The 11,527-nt window shown below is 40.0% G+C and overlaps 1 long non-coding RNA gene across 1 annotated transcript; it reads left to right on the plus strand.

Annotated features, from left to right (window-relative positions):
• Positions 1 to 161: 161 nt before the first annotated feature.
• LOC309859029 lies at positions 162 to 11,303 on the plus strand. The gene is made up of 3 exons (XR_014308498.1): positions 162 to 368; positions 493 to 651; positions 11,035 to 11,303. It is a non-coding gene; the product is annotated as an uncharacterized lncRNA (long non-coding RNA).
• The last annotated feature ends 224 nt before the right edge of the window (positions 11,304 to 11,527 follow it).

Raw genomic sequence — 11,527 nt, forward strand, 5'->3', positions numbered from 1 at the left:
TGGGGCGGGGAGGGCACTGGAGTCGGGTCGGATGTGTCCGTCCCAGCCGGCGCCACCCGGCCCTCTGGGAGTTCTAGGAGAGCAGGGGAAAGAGTTGAAAAGATCAACACGACTGCCACAAAGTTGCTGCTTGATCCACACGGAAGACACACCCGGGATTGAAGGACTGACTGGTTTGCGAATGGCTCCGAGAAAAGCGAACCAATTTTCCGGGGGTCTCCTGTGAGTCCTGAAAGTGAGATCTACCGATTAAATTGAACAAAGAAAGAAATAAAACTTCATTCCACACATGTGTTTTTGCTTGCGAGTGTGTGCGAGCACAGTGTTTCTGTATTCAGGTCTCTGTCCTTGTGAATAAGAATATTCAGGTATGTTCCTGTGGGTGTATATGGTGTGGGAGGCAAGGGCTTCCAGGCCCTTCACTCTGAAGCAGGTCTGGGGGCAAGCGGTTTACTCTGGGAGCAACTGGTCTGACTGGGCTTGTCTCTGCAGATGCAGACTCTGGGCAGGTTGAAGTGTGCCTGGTTGCCAGTTGGCACGGATGGATTCTAGATCATCCTCACATGGTTTGAAGTGGGTGAAAGATGGTATTCTCCTCTCTTCCTAATGTCAGGACTGAGTGTGATTGCTGCTCTCTATTCTGTTAAGTAGGTATCTGAAGCTTTCAGTGTGGGTGTTGGTGTATCGAAAACCTTTAATGGAGTGCCCCCTGTGTTTGTAAATATCTTTAGAAAGACACCTAAGAAGAAAAAGGAAAACGCATCCTAGAAAAAAGAAACATTCTGTTCATGGCCACTATCTCAGCCCTGTTTCTTAGAGCTGCAAGCAGAGAGTTTGGTAAGATGAAAGGACAGCCGCAGATAATGATTATGGATGATGGATAGGACTGAAAACCGGTGCTGAACCTGCTACAAAGACATGGAAAATGGATTTGAGCCTATGTTCCAGTTTTGAAGGGCCAGTGTTTATTCCCACATAATACACCAAATATTGAGGAACATTACCCAACATCATCAAAACCTGTTTGCGATGTTAGCTAACCTCTGATTGTTAAAGGGGGAAAAAAGCAGCCATTACTATAACAAAGACACCGTGCTACCCAAGATCAATAACCCAATTTTGTCTGCCATTATAATAACACAGAAGCAGCAGGTTGATCCATTTTATCCAACACTGGTGTAGCCAGCATCAATTTTGACAAAGAAATAGAGCATTTTCACAGGAGGCTCACTGGTATAGATCTACACACACAAACACGTGAACTTATCATTTCCCAATAACTCCAGCCAGCCACCTCTGATCATTTCCTGCCTGGCCTTGTAAAGCGCTTATGGTCTAGAACACATACGTTACTATAACCTCATATGTATCATAAACTATAGTAAGTACTGTATTTCATTGTTATTTAAATATTTTGTGAATCTGTCTTGGAACTTACTTTCTTGCTTATCTTTTAAGCCCCACGGGAGTTCAGAAGGAGCACATATTCTGCTACAGTTCTCATTGCTGGTTAGTTTAACCAAACTTTATGAAGAGTATTCTATATATAAGATACTAGAAATGCAAGTATAATCTGCCTTCTAGGAGCTTACCTTCTAGTGATAGCAGTAACAACTGCCATCTTTTGAGCACTTACTATGTGGCAGACACATTGCCTACATCATTAATAAGCCCCCCAAAACCCACACAAAATATATATTGGTATTTCTATTTGGCAGATAAGGAGCCAAAGTCTCAACTGGTAACTTCGCGAAGCTCGCACAGGCATTTAGAGGGTAAGAGGTCTTTCTATTTTAAGCATATGGTCTTCTCGTTATTTACATGACTTTCTTTCCCTCTATATGGCTTGGTCCAGAAGAGAAACCCATTAAGTACTTATTTAATTAAATAAAGTGGGGGATGAAGAGCCTGGTATGAGGCATTAACATTAAGCGATCCTCCAAGCATTATTGAATTCATGGAGGGGTATATTTAAATAAGAACTTCTCCAGTATAGCAGCACATTGTTTTGTGGTTCACTAATGACTATTTTTTTTTGTTGTTGGGAGAATATTGAACAAGTGGAACAGAGGACTGAAAGTTATAATGAGGGTTGCTTATCCATGAAAACCCATGTTTTCATTTAACAGATATTTATTGAGCATTGGGCGTTCCTTTGTTCCAGATGTTATGCTGGAATATAGGAAGATTTGGATAGACTATTAAGAACATAGATGTTGGATAGACTATTAAGGACAAGATAGAGGGGTGCCTGGCTGGCTGGGTTGGTTAAGCATCTGCCTTCAGCTCAGGTGATGATCCCAGAGTCCTGGGATGGAACTATGCATCCGACTCCCTGCTTAGCTTCTCCCTCTATACCTCGCCCTGCTCTTGTGCTTTCTCTCTCTCTCTCAAATAAATAAATAAAATCTTTCTTTTAAAGAAAAAGATAGAGCTATTTTATAGTTTGGGGGAGAAGATAGGAGTTAAGCAAACTACCTCACAAGAAGTAGACTTTATAAGATAAAATTCTAATAAGTTCTATGAAGAACTTAGAAATACTGAGAACTATAAGAACAAGTAATAAAAGAAAGCTGATCATGTCTTGGGGGTCCACAAGAGCCAAACTGTGGAAGGAGTTAAGATGTCCTTTAACAGATGAATGAATAAAGAAGATGTAGTTCACATCTACAATGGAATATTACGCAGCCATCAGAAAGGATGAATACCTACCATTTGCATCAACATGGATGGAACTGGAGGAGATCCATCTAAGAGAAATAAGTCTAGCAGAGAAAGATGATTATCATACGGTTTCACTCATATGGAGTAGAACATAAGGAATAGCCTGGAGGACCACAGGGGATGGGAAGGAAAACTGAATGGGAAGAAATCAGAGAGAGAGACAAACCACGAGAGACTCTGGATTCTGGGAAATGAATTGAGGATTACAGAAGCGGGGGCGGGCAGGAGGATGACAACCAGGTGATGGGTATAAAGAAGGCACAATTGTGCTGAGCAATGGGTGTTATACACAACTAATGAATCATTGAACACTACATCAAAAGTGATGATGTACTATATTTTGGCTAACTAAACATAATAAAATATATATATATTTTTAAAAGGTGGCCTGAAAAAGTGACATTTAAGGGGAACTTGGATGACGAATAGAAGTTACCTAGATGTAGAGAAGGAAAATTGGTATTCCAGGGTGAGGAATCATTCATTCATTCATTCATCTTTTCTCGTGCATACTGTATACCCAACACAATTCTAGATGCTAGAGATGCAGCAGTGAAGAAAAAAGACTAAAATCCATGTATTTTTTGGAGGCTACTTTCTTGTTAAGGGAAGACAGGCAATTCATTAATTAAGAAAGTAATAAGGCAGGCAGTGCTAAAGAACTAAATTTTTTGACAATATGTGCAAAAATATTGAGTGTGAAATATTAAGATTTTAAAGAAGGCCAGGGTAGATGGGGTTTGGAGAAAGAAGAGGACGGTGCTGTCAGACTGCCTTTAAGGGTAGGCAGAGTTCTGATCACATAGAGTCCACATGGGAGGCAAAGCATCATGTATTTTATCCAAAGAGCAAATAAAATCAATCAGAAATTAAAACAAAGGATTTAGTCATTAATTTACAATTCAATAAAAAATCAATTTTAATCAATTTAATGTGTAGAAATGCATGTGTTGTGTAAAGCATGATACATTTGAATTAAAAATAATTCCCTTCCATTAATACATAACCTCAATAGGGAAAAGATAACACTTATAAGCAAGTAAACCATCCAAATATATATTAGTGTTTAATCCAGCAATGGGATATAGAGAATAAATTTTTAAATCAATGATGTAGAAGCTGAAAATAACACATTTATCTTCATACAATACTCATCCTACCAATGTGGTTTCATAAAGAGTTCTCAGCATCTAGTGTATTTTTCATTTTCTAATCTCAATTGATCTCAGTTAATAAGGAGGCTGTTGTTCAAAAGACTGATCTTGTTCAGGATGATTTACCATGGTTAAGATGGCAAAGGAAATTGGAAATTTATAGATCTGTTAAAAAGACCTAGATGTCAGGCTAATTGATACATTTTGGCCACTGCTTGAAATTACATCCATTTTTAGAATGCCAAATGAATTCTCTAAAGCAACAGAAGAAGAATTACCCTTTAAACATACTGCAGAATCATCAAATAGTTATTTATTAAGCAGCTCAACAAGCATGTACACATTCTTTTCATCAGCAGTTCCTTTTGTTTCTTAGAACCAAATATTCATTGTACATAATAATCCCAATAATGAGTACAAAAGTAGCCCTGATGAAAAAATAATAATTTTGCAAAAATAACTTTTATTGCCCTCATTCATAATGAAGACATATGGTGCCTGTGACTCAGTTTTGCCTGCATAGGTCTTTATGCATGTTTTCGCATATCTCTGCCTATCCCTGATCAGAAAGAAGTTACAGAATCTAAGAGTCATCAGATTTGGCTGTAGAATGTTTTCTATACCAACCACTTAATGAATATAACATGAGATGTAGCTCTCTACCTCACTGTCACCTTTATTGCATAATCTACCCAAAGTTGATTCTTACCTTCCTTTACCTCCAGAATTTCCTTCTACCTGAGTGCAATCACATAAGATATTGTACCTCATTGAGGAACACACAAGTTTCTAATTCAGCTCCTTTCCTTCTCCAACAATGATGTCTTCCTTTCACTCAGACCAAAAGCCCTGGAGTCATTCTACACACTTCTCTTTCTCTCACCCCCATCTAATCCATCAGCAAGCCCCGTGTGCTAAACTCCTACAGAAACCTGACCACTTGCCACCACCAACACTGCTACCGTCCTGCTCTCAGCCACTCTCATCTCTCAGCTAGATATCACAGACTTCCAACTGACCTCCCTGTGGTCATCTTCACCTTGCAACTATTTCCCTATAAAGCAGCCAGAGTGAGCCTGGGTCAGACCTCACCACCCCCAGCTGGCTTCCCACCTCACTTCAGTAAAAAGTCAAGACTTTCATAAGGTCTTCAAGTCCATGTAGGCGGTGCTACTGACCCCTACTGTCACATCTCCTCGACCTCCCTGCCCACTTATTCAACCGTTCTACCAGCCACCCCACACCTCACACAGTTTCTAGCCTTTGCACGGCTCTTCTGCCTCGAAACCTGTCCTGGATACCCATGTTGTTCAGTTCTTCACATTCTGTAGGCCTTGACTTGTGTCTCGCCCTCTTGCTCCACCCTATTTAAGGTTGCATGCCTCTCCTCCCACCCTCCTACTCCTACAGGACTCCTACTCACTTTCCCAGCTTTATTTTTCTCATAGCACTTACCGCCCTCTATCATATGCTGTTTCGGTTTTATTATTCTGCTTAGTTTCTGTGCCTCTCCCCACAAGAATGCTCCACATGAGAGCAGGGATTTTTTTTTTTAAATATTTTATTTATTTATTTGGCAGACAGAGATCATAGGTAGGTGGGGGGGTGGTGAGCAGACTCCCCGCTGAGCAGAGAGCCCGATGCGGGGCTCAATCCCAGGACCCTGAGATCATGACCCAAGCAGAAGGCAGAGGCTTAACCCACTGAGCCACCCAGGAGCCCCGAGAGCAGGGATCTTTATTGGCTTTTTTTACCAGTTTCTAGAACAGATCCTGGCACCTCAAAGGCTTTATATCGATATTTGTTGAATAAATCAATGAAGAAATACAACATAAGTGATAAAATATTCAAATGATGGTATAAAATATTAAAATATTGGGAAGCACATTTTCTAGATCCAGTAATCTGTGTTGTCATTCTGATGCAGAAGAGAAACCTATACTTTGAAGTTTTAAATCTCTGAGGCCAGTAGGCAGATGTACTCACAAAATTTCTGGTGATGTTATTTGGGGCAATGGAAAAAAACTTTGGACAGATGTTGCACCTCGCACTTGAGAAGGAGATAATCACTTTCTCATATTTTCAAAATGTATTCTCTAGAAACTAATTTACATATTAAAATATTTGATTCCTTTTTGTTGGTGAGAATTTCAAGGAGTAAACGTATTAATAGCCATTATTACACATGAAAAAAATCTTTTTAAAAGACTATTTGAGAGAGAAAGAGGGAGAACATGAGTGGGGGGAAGGGGCAGAGGAAGAGGGAAAGGCAGACTCCCCAGCAAACATGCAGCTGGATCCAGGGCCTCAATCCCAGGACCCTGTGATCATGACCCTAGCTGAAGTTGGACACTTAACCAACTGAACCCCTCACGTGCCCCTACACATAAAAAAAAATCTTATAGTTAGCACCCTGCAGATTAATGTAGAGGGGTTTTCCCTTCCCCACTATCTCTGCCTGAGGGGTAGAGGTATTTATTAAGAAATGATTCCCAGGGTGCCTGGGTGGCTCAGTTGGTTAATGGTCTGACTCTTGGTCTCAGTTCACGTCTTGATCTCAGGATTGTGAGTTCAACCCCCAAGATGGGCTCCATGCTAGGTGTGGAGCCCACAGAGAGAAAACTAAAATAAAAAATAAAGGGCAAAAGAAAAAAAAATGATTCCACATCTGGGTCTGAGGGACAAAAATGCTGATGTGCCAAGCTTGGAAGTCCAGATTTGTTTTGTGGGAAAAATAAAGCTCCATGAATGTAAAAAAAAAAAAAAAGAAAAGAAAAGAAAAGAAAAAGAAAAAAGAAAGAAAGAAAAAAAAAGAAAGAAAAAACTTTACAGCTAATTAATTACATGTGAATATCCAGTTTGTGCCCAGACACAATCTACACCATCATTTCAAAATAGTTTTATGTATGCTTATCAGGACAACTAAATTATCTCTCTAAAAAGTAATTACTTATAAAAATGTTACAAAGTTTCCTTCTGAAACAAACTGCTGCTAAAAAACATGATGCTTTCTAGGGGCACCTGGGTGGCTCAGTGGGTTAAAGCCTCTGCTTTCAGCTCAGGTTATGGTCCTGGGGTCCTGGGATGGAGTCCCACATGGCGGGGGGAGGGGGTTCTCTGCTCAGCGGGGAGCCTGCTTCCCCCTCTCTCTCTGTCTGTCTCTCTGCCTACTTGTGATCTCTCTCTCTCTCTCTCTCTCTCTCTCTCTCTCTCAAATGGATAAATAAAATCTTTAAAAAAAATAAAAAACATGATGTTTTCTAAGCACACCCATGCACACTGGCTGCTGTAATAATAGTGGTCATGGTAGTCTTGATGATGGGGTTTTCGTTGCTTCACATCTTTCTTCAATTCTGCTGATTAAGCCCTAAGCATTATAAATGCCCTTTTACAGAATGCTCTTTCTCATTCTTCACTATCTTGTTGCCTTCCCTACTTTTTTTCTTTTTTTAAAGATTGATCTATTTATTTGAGAGAGAGAAAGAGAGAACAGGTGAATGGGGGAAGAAGGTTTCAGGGATTAGAATGCGGACAACTTTATGGGACCATTTTTTTACCTACTCCAAGATACATTCTCATACTTCCTAGAACTGAAACATGGTAAGGCCTCAAAAAATATGTCTATTGAATTAGTGAATGAACAAATCAACATTGACCTACAACCCCTTCCCCCTCCAAAACCATTTTATTTATTTATTTATTTATATTTAGATTCAGTTAGCTAACATCATTGCCTGAAACCTGTAACTGTTTCTTTATATGTCAAAAGGGACTTTTGCAGATGTGATTGAGTTAAGGCTCTTGAGATGGGCCTGAAATATCCAGGTGGGCCCAATGTAACCACAAGGCTTCTTTTTTTTTTTTTTTTTTTTTGACAGACAGAGATCACAAGCAGGCAGAGAGGCAGAGAAAGGAGGAAGCAGGCTCCCCACTGAGCAGAGAGCCCGATGTAGGGCTCGATGCGAGGCTCGATGTGGGGCTCGTTGCCGGCGCGATGCGGGGCTCGATTCCAGGATCCTGGGATCATGACCTGAGCCGAAGGCAGAGGCTTTAATCCACTGAGCCACCCAGGCGCCCCCACCACAAGGCTTCTTAAGAGGGGAAGGCAGAAGGGTCAGAGTAAGAGAAGGAGGTTGGTGGAAACAGGGAAGCATGGAGAAGGCCAGGAGCACAAATATTCAAGGATTTCATTTTGTCCTCCTTGAAGATGGAGGAAGTTGTCATTGAGCCATGGAACACAGGTAGTTTTTAAAGCTGAAAAAGACAAGAAATTTGAACTTTCAGAAGGAATACAGCCATGCCATCACATGGGTTTTAAGACTTCTGACCTCCAGTAAGGTACTATTAAAAAACTTACGGTGGGGCACCTGGGTGGCTCAGTGGGTTAAAGCCTCTGCCTTCAGCTCAGGTCATGATCTCAGTGTTCTAGGATGGAGCCCCACATCCTCATAGGGCTCTCTGCTCAGCAGGAAGCCTGCTTCCCTTCCTCTCTCTCTGCCTACTTGTGGTCTCTGTCAAATAAATAAATCTTAAAAAAAAAAAGTCTTAAAAAAGAAACAAGCTGATGGTGTTTAAAGTTATTTGTTGCACCAACAATGGGAAACTGAGGGGGCCAGATTTTAAAAGCCTCTTTTGAGAGCTGAAAGGTGAGGAAATAGCCAAGTAAATTTGGGGAATGGAGAAAGAATTCCTCACTAAGAGATTAGTTTATGAGATTCACCAGGAAGAGAGCTGGTCAGTATAATCAATTAAGTCAGTGAGGAGATGAAAAGGGAGAGCAGTTTCTTGATGGAGGCAAGGAGGCAGGAGTTGAATAATTTTTATAAGGCATTCTATGAAATGGGAACAAGAATACCTAAAAGTGTTAAGATTAAATGATCCATGTAAGTGCCTAGTACATAATAAGATACTCAAAGAATTTTAGCTGTTATAACTGTTCAGGTTTGAACTTAGGTTGTTCAAAGATTTAATGTAGAATATGGTACGCAAGATAAACTGTTATTCAGAGATATAACAAATCTACAGAAGACTGAATAAACATAGGGAGACATATTAACAAAGAGTTCTACAGTAACTATATAATCACAAAACCACGCCCTTGTCCTCATGGAGCTTACAGCTGAGATGGGGAGACAAACATTAATCAAATCATACAAATACAAGATCAAATCTGGGACTAATCTTTGAAGGAGATGCAAATAAATGTAATAACAGCAGGATTCGCCCTAGTCAGGAGAACAAAGAATTTCCCAAGGAAAAGATACTTGAGGTGACTGCTAAAGGAAAAGCAGAAACAAACCAGCTCAAATGGGAGAGCAAAAGAGCATTCCAAGTAGGAGGAATAGCACCTTTAAGGGTCTGAGGCTATGCTGAGCACAGACTGTGGAGAGTCCTTTGAGTGACAGTGAGAAAGGTAGGTGGGACAAAGAGTTGAAAGACTTTAAATGCCAAGCAGAGATATTCTTCCCTAGACTTTGTGAGCTCCTTGAGTTCAGAGACCATGTTTTATTCAATTTTGTATCAAATCTAGAATAGGTTTGCTGAATTAACTTGAGTGCAGATTTTATTTCCTAGCTAATAGAATCCACTGAAGTTTTTAGTCCGGTACATCGCAGTATTGATTGGTTAGTGCTAGTAAGGACAGTATGAAGCAATTACTACCATAGCAGGGGCCTGATGTCTTGGAGGACTGAATTTTGGCTGAGCACTCAAAGCTTTCCCAGTTGAAAGAATAACAGAATTATATTCTGAAGGTGGAGTAAAAGAGAAATCTGTTTTTCAAATTGATCTATACAAATGAATGTAAGGGCACTTGTTAAAGATCTGGCTTCCCAGGACCAATCCCAGACCCTCGAAATTAGACCCAGGGACGGGTAGGGGCAGCTGTATTTACTAACAAGCACCCCTCTTGATTCTTATTCTCATAGCTTGGAAGACCCTGGTATAGAGCACATTCAAGGGAAAAGGAAAGACCTGTACATATGAAAGAACCAGAAGATACATTTAGGAAATTATTGGAGAGAGGGTGTTTGAGGGGAAGTAGTTATTGCTGAAGCTGAGATCATGAAAAGCTTTACCAATAAAGCTTTTCCTTACTAAACTAATGTTGTGAATAATGGAGAACCATCAGAAGATCTTAGGTAAGGAAGTGAATTTTCAGGGGAGGAAATAACCTGAGAAGTTGAAGAGTGTAGGTTTGAGAACTTTCTGAGGAATAATTAATAGAGCTTAATAACTAGTTCCATGAGAGAAATAAGAATGGAGTGGTGAAGAGTAAATTTAGGGTTTCTAACTTGGTACACTGTCTTTGTTAGGGAGGAGTAAGAAAGCATCCATTTTGACTTAAGTTTTATATGACAGATGACACCAAGTGAATATGCCTACAGACAGATATAGAGAACTTCAGTCTGGGAGAAAGTTCTCAAGATAATATGGTTATGGGAGTCATTTGGAACCAGGGGAATTTCACTTCTATGAGGACATACATTGATAAATGGGCCAAACACAAAATTAAAGGGAAACACACGTTGAAGTAGCACCTAGAGGAGAAGCTGGCAAAGGAGACTAGAGATGAAAGAGCTAGCAACTGCAATCTTGGCTACTTTAATTATCTGATGTTCCCTGTACTCCCAGGGTTAGTGAACTGAAAAAATAAGAGTATTTTAATTTTATCATTGGACCAATAAAATACCTGCCACCAGTTTAGGACATCCTAAACATTTAGTAAAACTCAACCAGCTAAAAGAAACATATGAAATCTAAAACATACAAAAATGATTCTTAACTTCAAGAATACCAGAAGTCTTTGATACTTGAATTTTAGTCCTGGCTCTTCCATTAATTTGGGCAAATCATTTAAATTCTGTGACCCTGTTCTCTCATCTTAAAACAAAAACAAAACTGATGCTGGCATAACTAAATGATATCTTAGGTTGCTTCTAGCTCTAAAATCTAGAGTTTCTCCAGGGACCCAAGCAAGTCTGAGATGGAAATCTTAAACAGATTCACGCAGGAGCAAACCTTGAAGTAATAACTGTTCCCAATCTCACCCTTTCCCCTTCTCAATGAATATTGATTTAGATAGACCCTGTTATACACAAGGTATTGAATATTTTTCCAGTTCATGTCATGAGTACTTTTTTTTTTTTTTCGTGAGTACGTTTTTGATCGCCGCTCATCTCACTCTGAGTGAGTCGTGTCTGGTGTCACACCAATGGAATGACATCCATTCGTACTCCACCTAGAAGAGCCTCTATTTCCTTGGTGCCTTTGAAGTGGCTCATCAAGTACATGAGACTCCCCTTCTTCCTGAAAGAATCAAAAGCTTTCTTCAAGGAGCTGTTTTAAATGAGACGGGGCTCTCTAAACTGAGGGACTAAACGCGGTTCCGAACACACTCGGGACCTCAGAACTACAGACTTTCCCCTTCCGAATTAAAAAAATAAAATAAAATAAAAAACCTTTACTTTTAACAAGCCTAATGATTCCCTTGCAAGAGGTATTTACTTTATTATTAAGTAACAATGGTGCAGGACAAATGCGGAATTGAGTAAGGTCCTTCTTCACTTGATGATTGCAAATACTTGTACCAAGCACTGTGCCGGTTCAGAGATGTACATCAATTAAAAAAAAAGACAATCCTCGTGAGG

This window comes from Mustela nivalis, assembly GCF_964662115.1.
Source record: "Mustela nivalis genome assembly, chromosome: 2".
NCBI classification, from domain to species: Eukaryota; Metazoa; Chordata; class Mammalia; order Carnivora; family Mustelidae; genus Mustela; species Mustela nivalis.